Raw genomic sequence first — 12,146 nt, forward strand, 5'->3', positions numbered from 1 at the left:
TGGTATAACAAATTTGATCCTATGACAGTAAATTTTATTATTGGCATTTTACTAAATAAAGTATAATTTCTTCCTAAGACAATAATAAACAGTAAAACAATACTTGAAAGCATATTAATTTTAAAAATAAAATTATAAATCCTATATGTAGGATATATATATACATATATATAAATCATTTAAGAGAAAAGTAGCCCATTTATAGTGTGAAATTGAAATTTAGTTTATTGTCATTTTCAAATAGTTAACACTAAAAAAAAACCTTAGAAACTCCCCTTTTTAAGGTCACATAGATACTAAATAGTAGAGTTGGGTTTCTGTTGATTTTAGGAGCATTTATTATCTCCTCATGGAATAATTTTGTTAAATAAAAAGTAAAACTCTCATAACATATGCTTAACCCAGAAAAACATTCTCATGTTAGCCATTTCTAAAAATATGTGTCTCACTGTGCATTTTAATTAAGTCCATAATTTTTTTTCAGGAAGTAGGTATTGTGATTCATCATCAAGCCTCTGGACTTGTGGATTACCATTGTAGTGATCAGAGATGGTTCTTTCAAATTTGTTTTTCCTCTGTAATGTTGGTGTCTTTATATAAATTGGTCTCCTAGATCTCTGCAACATTATTCTGCATCAGGTTGTAGAGGTCTCCCTAGTTTCCCTTGAAACTATCTATTTTCTCATTTCCTCTAGTAATATTCCATTAGATTTATATACCATGTTGTGCTTAGCCATTCCTTAATAGTAGGGTACCACTTTAGTTTCTAGTTTTGGGCTACTTGTAAAAAGAGTTACTATAAATATTCTGTATACATAGATTCTTTTCCTTTCTTTAATCTCTTTAGGATATGGACCTAGTAACAATTCAAAGGGTATTTGTGAGCCAGTGAAACCAGTCCCTAGAATGCATGTAATGTAAAGCTTAACGGATGGGTCATTCCTCCCTCCCCTAATGCTTGCTAGCTGTGGCACCATTAGAGTTAAATTTCCTGGGACCTTGTCCCCTCTTTCCTTATTAGGCAATTCAAAAAACAACCTGATTTCAGTGGTCCAGGCTAGCTTCACTGCCCTACCTTACAGGTGACAAGGCAGTGTTCTCGTAGTGCCAGTTTTGTGTCCACTGTAATTTGGAGCCTTAGTGGCTTGGAGGCCTTGGATCAGTGTGCAGATCTAGCTGCATGCCGAAGCCACCAACCTGTCCATAGAACTAGGGACAATGAAGATCACACACCTATGCTGTTCTCCACTGGCATCTCTTCTCCCATAATCGCCATTTCTGTGGGACAGTGTTGTTCTTTGAGAACAGCCCCTGCTCCTTTGGCCTTGCTTCTGTATATTATTTGATAACTAGAGGATTACTTCCAAATTGCTTTCCAGAATGTCTGGACCGATTCACAGCACCGTTATGCCTATTTTCCCCACAATCCCTCCAATATTTGTTATTTTCCATTTTTATCACCTTTGCCACTCTGTTAGGTATGGTAAAACCCCAGAGTTGCTTTAATATATAGTTCTCTAATTATTAGTGATTTTGGAGCATTTTTCATATGTTGTTCATATCTTGGATTTTTCCTTTGAAAATTGCCTACTCATATCCTTTGAATTATAAATTCTAGTTATTTCAGTTTAGATCTTGAATAAGAGACCTGTATCAGGTCTACAAAGGTTTTTCCCCCTAGTTACCTATTTCCCTTCTAATTTTAACTGCATTAGATTTCTTTATGCAAAAGCTTTTAAATTTTACATAATCAAAATTGTTCTGTTTTATTATCTTGGATCCTCTATATTGTTTTAGTCATAAACTCTCTCCCTTTTCACAAATTTGAAAGGCAATTTCCTCCTTGCTCCTCTGGTTTACTCATGTCACCTTATATGTCTCAAGTTATGTATCGATTTGGAGTTTATCATAGTATACAGTGTGAATAGCTTGAATTAATTTCTGTAAGTATTGACTCATTTGACGTCCTTGCTGTCCAAGGGACTCTCAAAAGTCTTCTCTACTACCACAGTTCAAAAGTGTTGATTCTGTGGTGTTCAGCCTTCCTTATAATCCAACTCTCACAGCCATATATTGCTCCTGGAAAAACCACAGCTTTGACTATATGGACCTTTGTCAGCAAGGTGATGTCTCTGTTTTTTTAGTATGCTGTCCAGATTTGCCATAGTTTTCTTCCAAGGAGCAAGCATCTTCTAATTTCATGGTTGCAGTTATTGCCTACAGTGATCTTTAAGCCCAAGAATACAAAATCTGAAACTGCTTCTATTTCTTCTTCCTGTGTGTGCCAGGAAATGATGGGATCAGTTGCCAAGATCTTAATTTTTTGGGTCTTTTTATTTGTAGTTTTTTTTTTAATGTTAAGCTTCAAGCCAGCTTTTATACTGTCCTCTTTCATCCTCATCTTCACTTTCTCCCATTAGGGTGGTGTCATCTGCATATCTGAGATTGTTGACATTTCTCCCAGCTACCTTAAGAGCAACCAGCTTTTGATTTATCCAGCCTGGCATTTCACATGATGTACTCTTCATATAAGTTAAATAAATAAGGTGACAATATATAGCCGTGTCGTACTACTTTGCCAATCTTAAACCAATCAGTTGTTCCATGTTCTAACTGTTGCTTCTTAGCCCGCATACAGGTTCCTCAGGAGACAAGTAAGATGATCTGGTACTCCCATATCTTTAAAGACTTGCCACATTTTGTTGTGATCCACGCAGTCAAAAGCTTTGGTATAGTCAAGGAAGCAAAAGTAGATACAGGCAGTACTTTATGCACGCTGTTCACTGGAAGGTCAAATACAGAAGCTGAAGCTTAAATACTTAATACATAATGAGAAGGGAGGGCTCATTGTAAAAGATCCTGATTTGGGGGAAGACTGAAGGCAAAATGAAAAGGAGACAGCAGAGGATGGGATGAATAGATAGTGTCATGGAAACAGTGAACATGAACTTGGACAGACTTTAAGAGAAAGTGGGGCAAACAAAGCCAATGCAACCAAGATTAGGAGGGAAGCAGAAAACTGGGAAAGAATTTTTACAACCAGTGTCTCTGATAAAGGCCTCATTTCTAAAATATTTAGAAAACTTGAGTCAGATTTGTAAGAATACAAGTCATTCCCCGGTTGATAAATGGTCAAAGAATATAAACAGGCAGTTTTCAGAGGAAGAAATTAAAGCCATCTATAGTCATATGAAAAAATGCTCTAAATCACTATTGATTAGAGAAATGCAAATCAAAACAACTCTGAGGTACCACATCACACCTATCAGATTGGTTAACGTGACAAAATAGGACAATGATAAATGTTGGAGATGATGTCAGAAAATTGGAACACTAATGTATTATTGGTGGAGTTGTAAACTGATCCAGCCATTCTGGAGTGCAATTTGAAACTATGCCCAAAGGGCTATAAAATTGTGCATACCCTTTGACCCATCAATAGCACTTGTAGGGCTGTATCCCAAAGAGATCATGAAAATGGGAAAAGGACCCACATGTACAAAAATATTTATAGCAGCTCTTTCTGTGGTGGCAAAAAACTGGAAATTGAGGGGATGCCTATCAGTTGGGGAATGGCTGAACAAGTTGTGGTATATGAATGTAATGGAATACTATTGTGCTGTAAGAAATGATGAGCAGGTGGATTTCAGAAAAACCTGGAAAGACTTATATGAACTTGTGCTGAGTGAAATGAGCAGAACCAGGAAAACATTGTACACAGTAACAGCCACATTGTGTGATGACTGATTTTGATAGACTTGGCTCTTCTCAGCAATGCAAGGATCGAAGACAACTCCAAGAGACTCATGATGGAAAATGATATCCACGTCCAGAGGAAGAACTATGGAGTCTGAATGCAGATGGAAACATACTATTTGCTCTCCTTTTCTTTTGTTGTTCTGTTTTATTTCCTCTATCTCTTGATTCCTCCTATTAGTTCTAATTCTTCTTTACATGATGACTAATGGGAAAATATACTTAATATGAATGTGTAAGCAGAGCCTATGTCAGATTGCACACCATCTTAGGGAGGGGGAGAAAATTTAAAACTCAAAATCTTATGGAAGTGAATGTCAAAAACTAAAAACAAGTGAATTATTTTGAAAGAGAGAGAGAGTGAGTGAGTGAGTAGGGGATAGAAGAGCCTGGTGTGCTATGGTATGTGGGGTCATGACAAGTCAAACACGACTGAATGTCAACAACAAAATGCAATGTGAGATGTTGGTCTATACCCTATTTCTGCCAGAGCTGGATTTCAAACATGGCCCTGGTGACTCAGAGTTCAATAAACTTTCCACTGCATCACACTGCTTTCCTCACAGAATCACAGGAAGAGATATTAGAGATCATCTCGTGACCCAGCCCCTTCATTTTATAGATGAAAAAACTGAAGCCCATAGAGGTCTTCTTGCCCAAGGTCACATAATGTCTGGACACAAGGATAAAGAAACCAGCATTCAAACTTAGTTATTCTAACTCTAAACCTGGTGTTTTTTCCATTATACCATATTGTCTTCCTAATTTACATGCAGGCATATGTTTGATGTGAATAAGTGGCTAGGAATAAAAACATTAACCCAGAATTGTTCTTCCTTATAGAAAAAAAACAACCTAGATATTTTGAATATGAAATTGTTTTTAGTATCATCATCATCATCATTATTCAGCACTGCCAATTTTAGAAATATTTGCTAGGAAAATGAATAATCTCATTTGTTCTAATATTAATAAGAGTTCTTAACTTTTTTGTATCATGGACCTCTCTGGAAGCCTGGCAAAAGCTCTTCTCACAGTAATGTTTTTAAATGCGTAAAATAAAATATGTAGGATTACAAGATACTGACAGTATTGAAATAGATGGTAGTCAAAATATTTTTAAAAAACAAGTTCACAGAAACACATTCTTCCCCCTGCCCCGTCCCCATCAGGTTTCTTGTTTTGCTCACATGGTATATGTAAGACTTTAACTGGTCACATAATATACTGGATTCTGTCTATACTAAATATGATATGGTTACCTTATCAATGAACAAAAAACTTTGCCACATGGTAAGACTGGGAGGAAATGAAAAAAAACCTATGGTGGAAAATGGAACAACCTATTTTTAAAACCTAATTTTAAAAACTTCTATAATCTAAAACAGAATAATAGTGAAAATTTAAATGGCCTTATTTTTAGCCTAGAATTATTTCTCACATTTGTGGATACTTGGTACTGAAGAATATTGTACTTTAGACTTTGTATAGTAACTATTAGGACATTTATGAGCATTGTTCAGTCAACTGACACATTGCTGAAGGAATTGAGCCATATCCCTAGTGATATTCTCAATATAGATATAAACAGAATTCATAAGAAGTTGCAGCTAAAATGGAAAAATAGCTCACTTGTGAATAAAAGATTTACCGTCTTAGGTTTCTGTGTCCAAAGGCAACAGGAAATTTCATTTCACAGGATGCTTGATTATCTCTTCTCACTTTTACTGCTTATAATAAGCAATTAGACTTGCCATTATCAAGATAATTAGAACTTAGATACCAACATTCTTTTCAGAGAAGCTAAAGAAGACCTCCGAAGAAACCAACAAAATCATAGGGCTGTGGAGTTGGAGCTGAATGGGCTCTCACAGGCCCAGGGAGATTCAATGACTTATTCAAAGTAACACAGCGAGTCACTGAAACAAAGTCTAGATATATTTTCTTACACTATGACTTTAATGCAGAAAGGCAGGATAGTGAAAATCATGTTGGAAAATAAAGAACTAAAAAAGGCCAAAGATCACTCACAAGTTTTGCACTTACATGTTATAATTTCCTCAAGAAGAGTTAACATGGAGATGATGAGCACCGTGCTGATGTCCGAAAAATTAAGTGGACAATTTCTTTCTTTTCTTTTCTTTTTTTTTTTTAATTTTTTTGGTGAGGTAATTGGGGTTAAGTGACTTGCCCGGAGTCACACAGCTAATTTAGTGTTATGTGCCTAAGGCCTGTTTTAAACTCGGTCCTCCTGACTCCAAGGCCAGTGCTCTATCCACTGCGCCACCTAGCTGCCCTGACAATTTCTTAACTAACAGGAAGCAAAGGGGGGTGGGTGTGGGTGTGTGTATGTGTAGTGTTCATTTCATGAGCAGTTATCTATGAGCACTTAGACTATAGGCTAGTTAGAACAAAGGTCAAAGTAAACACCAGATTTGAAAAAAGGTTAAAAATGAGAGTTCATCATATAGTTTTCAGCAGCTCTAATCCAGTCTCTTCACTCAAAATTAAAAGGTACAAAGAGGTAGACTACCTACTAATTTCCCTGGTTTCCTTCAAGTTTCAGCTAAAGTCTTCAGACTTCAGTCCTCCTTAATTTTGGTAACTCTGAGACTACCCCCAATTTATCCTGTGTAAATGTTGTTGCCTTTCTGTGTATCAACAGTGCTTAACACAGTGCCTAGCACATAGTAGGAGCATAATAAATTTTTATTGGCTGCCTGTTAAGTTCTGGGAATACAAAGAAAGCCAAAGCCAGTCCTAACTTTGTATTATAACTGTACTTATATTCATATCCAAATATCTCTGCTGGATTGTAAGTTTCTTGAAGTCAAGACTTTGTCTCATTTATCTTTATAGCTCCCTCAGCTGGACACAGCATAGTGTCTAGCTTGTAGTTAACACTTAGCAAATGTCTGCTGCTTTGCCTTGTCTAGGGCATAGTAGGTGTGTAACAAATTTTATTATAGGATTCATCAGACTCACCATTTGACCCAAAGTTTTTTTTGACACTTTGAAGTAGCAGTATGCTAAAAGGATCAAAGGAGTTTAAATTCAGTGGAAATGAGATTTGGCCATTTGGCCATGAAAGGCATTTATGCCTTTTATAATGTCTTAATCCAAGCTAGTGCTGATGATAGAGTAACTCAGCCTCCAAAATCCTTTTCTTCTGTTTCATATGTAGCAAAATGAACAACAACCTGCAACTTCAGTTCATTGCAACAAATGTTTATTAAGTGCTTATTGTTCACCATGCTCTCTTCCAGGTATTAGGGATGCAAAGACCAAAATGAAACAGTCCTTGCCTTTGTGGAGTTTATATTCTACTAGGATGATACCACATGCACACAGATAAATCAATGCAAAATATTACAAATACAAAGAAATTTCAAGAGGGAGAGCATACTAAATTCTTGTTCTTCCCCTCTAGTGCCACCCCCTCCCCAGTGACCACCTTGGGTTTTATGCCTAACAGTGGACCCTCAGTCCCTTTGACCTCTGGGTCAAAGGATATGGACAGTCTAGTCATTTTATTTACTTAATTCCAAACTGCCTTCATGAATGGTTGGACAGTGCCTTAATGTGCCATCTTTCCACAGCCCCTCCAACACTGACCATTCTAGACTTTGTAATCTTTGCCAGTTTGTTGTATATGAAGTGAAACTTCATAGTTTTTCTTAAATGATTTGCATTTCTCTTATTATTAGTGATTTGTAATATTCTTTCATATGATTGATAGAACTATTTATTCATATCCTTTGATATGTAAGACTTTAACCAGCAGACTAACATTTAAAAAAATTTATCCTAAAGACAGCAATCAGTTGAAGATTTTGAGGTTAGAATAACACAGTTAAGCCCATATATTAGGAATGTCATTTTGGTAGCTGTGTAGACAGTAACTGATCAAAGAGGGGAGAGACTACATACAAGGAAACCAAATAAAAGCCTACTGCAGTAGTCCAAGCAAGTGGTGGTAAGTGCTTAAACTATAGGAAAGGAGTGGAGATATGGATGAGAGATGTTGCTGGCGGGTTAGAATAATAAGACTTGCAATTGATTGGCTGTAGGAGTTGAGGGAAGTAGCAAAGTTGAGGAGGACTTTGAGGCTGTAGATCAGAGCATGTGGAAGGCTGGTGGTACCACCAACAGAATAGTGTATTTGGTGGGTGGGGGAATTAGTGGACTGGGGGAGGAGGGTACAGCAAAGGAGACAGAGAGAACCAAGAGAAGGCAATGTTCATAAAAGCTAAGGGGGGAAAGATTGTCCCAGAAGGAGGGGGTGATCACCAATGTTAAAAATTTGGAGAGAAGTTAGCAATTTGATCTGTAATGTCTGTGCTTACTATAGGTACATCTTCAATGAGAAAAAGAAGGTAGTAAAACAGACACCTCTGAATCACTTTTTCTAAAAAGCCAACAACAGGTGATTGTAAGCCATCCTCAGAAGTCTCCTAGAGATACCTGTGAAGATTTCTCCCAAAGCCCTACAAGATCCCCTGATTGTTCTGGAGGTTTTTTCAGTCATCTGATTTATTTCATTAAAGATAAGAAAGGAAATATAAAAGAGAACTTTTTACAGTTTATATTTATGACACTTTATTATTTGTGCTTTTAAGGGATTCATTACTCATTTAGGTTTATATAATTTAGAAACCTTTATTCTGTGATATATATAACTTGATTAAATTAGGCACTTAAGTCATTCACCTTTGGTCAGGAACTTAACCCTTAGTCATGCCCTTATTTGTATAGGAAAATCAAATTCTCCTCACAGTACAAGAGAGGAAAACCTTACCCAAAACATAAGGACTCCTTACAGTTTTAATTTTTTAATTTCTAATAATAATAAATTTAAATTAAGATATCTTATTTTTGGTTTTTGCTTGCCTTTCTGAGCCTGATCTTTCTGGTTCCATACTAATGGAACCAAAACTTTTTCCTGAGTACAAAATGCAGTTGTTCCTTAGGGCAGAAAGAATTAAATATTTCCTTAAAATTCATGCAGATAATTTTGTTAATTACAGAGAACGCCTCAGTTTTTGAAATAACAATGATTTTTGTAAAAATTTTCTTAATCCATTAGATCTAACATAGAGGGAAAATAATTATCCACATTGAATTTGGAAGGGAAAGGCAAAAAAAGGAGAAATTATTTTCATATAATTATATGGCTAATGAATGGTAGAACTGGGAAATATAATTTAAGTCTCCATTCCCTTCCTACTAAAAATTAATTTATGCCAGCCTTTGAAATCAAGCATGTACTGACTAGTAATTGGAAAAGATGCAAAGGTTGATGTTCACCCATTTCCAAGCTCGTTTAACCAAAAAAAAATTCAAATCAGAAAATTGTTTTCAAGCCTTGTAGTAGTGCTGTAGAATGTAGTGGGGAAGAACGGGGTGAGAAGAGATGTTTACATCGTAATGACTAGAACAAAAAAGTTCAAAAGGAATTTGTTTTATGTGTTGAGCTGAAGACTAGTAGCTCACCATGCACATTAAGAGAAAAGAAGATTAGTAGGGGTTGTGGGGTGTGTGTGTGTGTGTAGGCATGCATGTAACTCAGTTTTTCTTTTTCTTCAGAATACTATATTGTAGAATATAATAATATTTAATCAGATTTAAAGCATTTCGAGTGGACCCTCTGGGGAAGTCACAGAACAAGTCGGAGAGCATGAGAAGATATGGGTAGATCGCGGTCTGTGCTAATGGGTTGGGGGCATCCACATCAGTGAGGTCACCGATCTTTTGAAGAACATTTCCAAAAGTACTGTTTAGTGAATTTGCATTTTCTTAGAAAATGACTAGATTAAAACAGTATGAAATTGATTCTGCAGACTGTTTGTCTTTGAATTAGCTGGCTGAAATGTTGCTGCTTTAGAAACATAATCAGGACTAGTTTAATAAGAAATAAGAAAATATTTCAAACTGCCATTGAAACTTATTCAGTAATAATCAGTAATAAAGTTTAGTGACATTTGCCAATCTTATAATCTAGCATTCTTTTTAGTTCACTGTTTAATAAAGGAATTAATAAAAGTGATTACTTTTAGTAGCTCCCTAGGGAAAAGCTAACTTTCTGATTAAATTCCTCAGCAGTTTAAGTCACTAGTTAGTATCAATTTACAACTGAATGTTTTTGATCTAGTGGTTGGGAAGTTTTTATATGGTAATCAAATAGCATTTTTTGACTGATGTTGAAATAAAAAAATTTGTGGCAGCATTCTAGAGGTGAGAAAACAAATTTCTATTTTCTTTTGCCAGGGGACAGCTAATGTATGTTATTTAGCTGCTACCAAATCCACTTAGTTATTGTTCATTTTCAAATCTAAAAGCTGCCAGGACTAAGTCATTATATTCCCTATGGTTACGCTGTCCTGTCTTATTGTCTGCCATGTTGGAATTTGACCCATCCTTTAGTATCCAACTGAAATGCTCCTCTCCATGATGCCTTGCCTGTTCACTTCAAGTAAAAATGATGTCTTCCCTTCTTTTAAGGCTGCTATACATCTCTTTTGGCACTAATTTCATACTGTCTTTTAACATATTAATTTGTATGCCTGTCTTTTGAATTCCTTGAAGGCGGACATCAATCCTTGTTCATCTTTGTATTTTCCACAGCATATGTGGAAGATAGCACTTTACATATATTATCTCATTTGGTCCTCACAGCAACCTATTAGGTAGGTGTTATCATTATCCCCATTTTATAGATGAGGTAACTGAGGCTGACAAGAGGTCACTTGCCCAGGGTTAAATAGCTAGTAAGCATCTGAGGCGAAATTAATTTAAAATAATGCCTCACACACATATACGGTTATCCATTCTATATCATGGAGATTAAGAACATGGCATTCCTGCAGTCTAGAAAATCTGCATAAAATTTTTTGGCCCTTCATACCAGAGAAGAAGCCTTTTTTTTCTTTTATGGGGTGTTTACAATACCTTATTGTAAAATTTGGGTTGGTATTATACAATACTATGCATATATTTTATGCGTTTCTGACTTTCTGAACTTTTTCCTTGTTTTCTGCTGGCCTTCTCATGTTGTTTGCGGCTTCTGCAAAACTCCCCAAAATTTCCCATTTCATTTCTTATAATCTATGATACAGCAAAATTGCAGTGGGAATACTCACAATGTGGAAGTCTTAACTGTGTATCTGTTAAATGGATGCTCATTTTCAGTATTTTAAACATCTGGTCCAAAACGTTAATTCACTGCTCTGAGAGCCTTTAAGTAGGAGGTAAATCATTTGTGGCCATCAAGGAACATCATGTTGAGGTTATTTGTGGTCATGTGAAGGAAGATATAGAATGTGTTTTCTAAACTGATAAAAGAATTTGAGAGTAGCTTCCATGCTAGCCTGGTTATTATTGTATAGAAATTGTATAGAATCTATTTTATATAAGAAGGCTACAGCAGGCTATAGCTGCTACTGAACGGTGGTCTCGCTTGTCCGTGTGTCTTCACTTCCTGCCCTATAAATAACTCAATTATACTAGTACGTTTTGAGTGCTTAATAAATGTCAAGTGTTTCTGTGAACAAATAAACAGTTGCCTTCTCGTTTCATCAAAAGTTGAAATGCTTTTAGCTAATAAAAGAATATCTTGCAGTGACAGATGCTACAACTATTGCCGTTTTTACTTCTAGTATTACATGTTATAATCACAATGTTAATAAGCAGTTACATTGTTTATTATAATTTATCATAATAAAATACATCATTTATTAATTTGAGATAATGTAAAATAGAGATACATATTACAAATTCTCAAATCATTCACATAATCACTAACATGGTATTTAAATATTTAATACTGCTGAACTATATACCCACAATATAAATGTCTTATTAGCGAAACACCTGTTGAGTTGAAAAACAAACTTCTGTGGTGCAAACTCACTATGGCACACAATGCTATACATACTATTGATTTTTTTTTAAGTTAAAACATTAAATTGCTTTCTATACCAGGAAAGAAACATAAGGCTAAGGACTATTATGAGAATACAGGAGGCCTAGAGTATTTCCCTTCTTCCTCAAAAAATAAAATAAACACTCTTGTTTGCCATTAGACATTAATCTGTTTATCTTTTCTAGTCAGATTATATCATTTCGAGGTTCTATAACTCTTAAGCTTAAGGCCAGCCAACCACGAATTGTTGAAAAAACAGGCCTGCATTTGTGCTGTGAACAACAGATCTGTTACATGAAAGGATAGGTTATAATTTTTTTTTCATTTCCAAGTATGCATAGGATCCTTATGTGTCTCACTTTAACTAGTTTTCCCAAAAGCCTGCATGTGACAGAGAACTCCCGTTTTAACACTCTTTAAAGCTTATAATTTAGAATTCACCCCAAGATGAGTGCATGCATTCCCAAAT

General features: G+C 35.6%; 1 protein-coding gene across 2 annotated transcripts in view; it reads left to right on the plus strand.

The window, feature by feature from the left end:
- The window catches only part of CTDP1 (CTD phosphatase subunit 1), a 167,037-nt gene that overhangs the window by 152,999 nt on the left and 1,892 nt on the right, over positions 1 to 12,146 (plus strand). The window lies entirely within an intron of this gene.

This window comes from Phascolarctos cinereus, unplaced genomic scaffold (assembly GCF_003287225.1).
Source record: "Phascolarctos cinereus isolate Bilbo 61053 unplaced genomic scaffold, phaCin_HiC Scaffold_4;HRSCAF=312, whole genome shotgun sequence".
Taxonomy (NCBI): Eukaryota; Metazoa; Chordata; class Mammalia; order Diprotodontia; family Phascolarctidae; genus Phascolarctos; species Phascolarctos cinereus.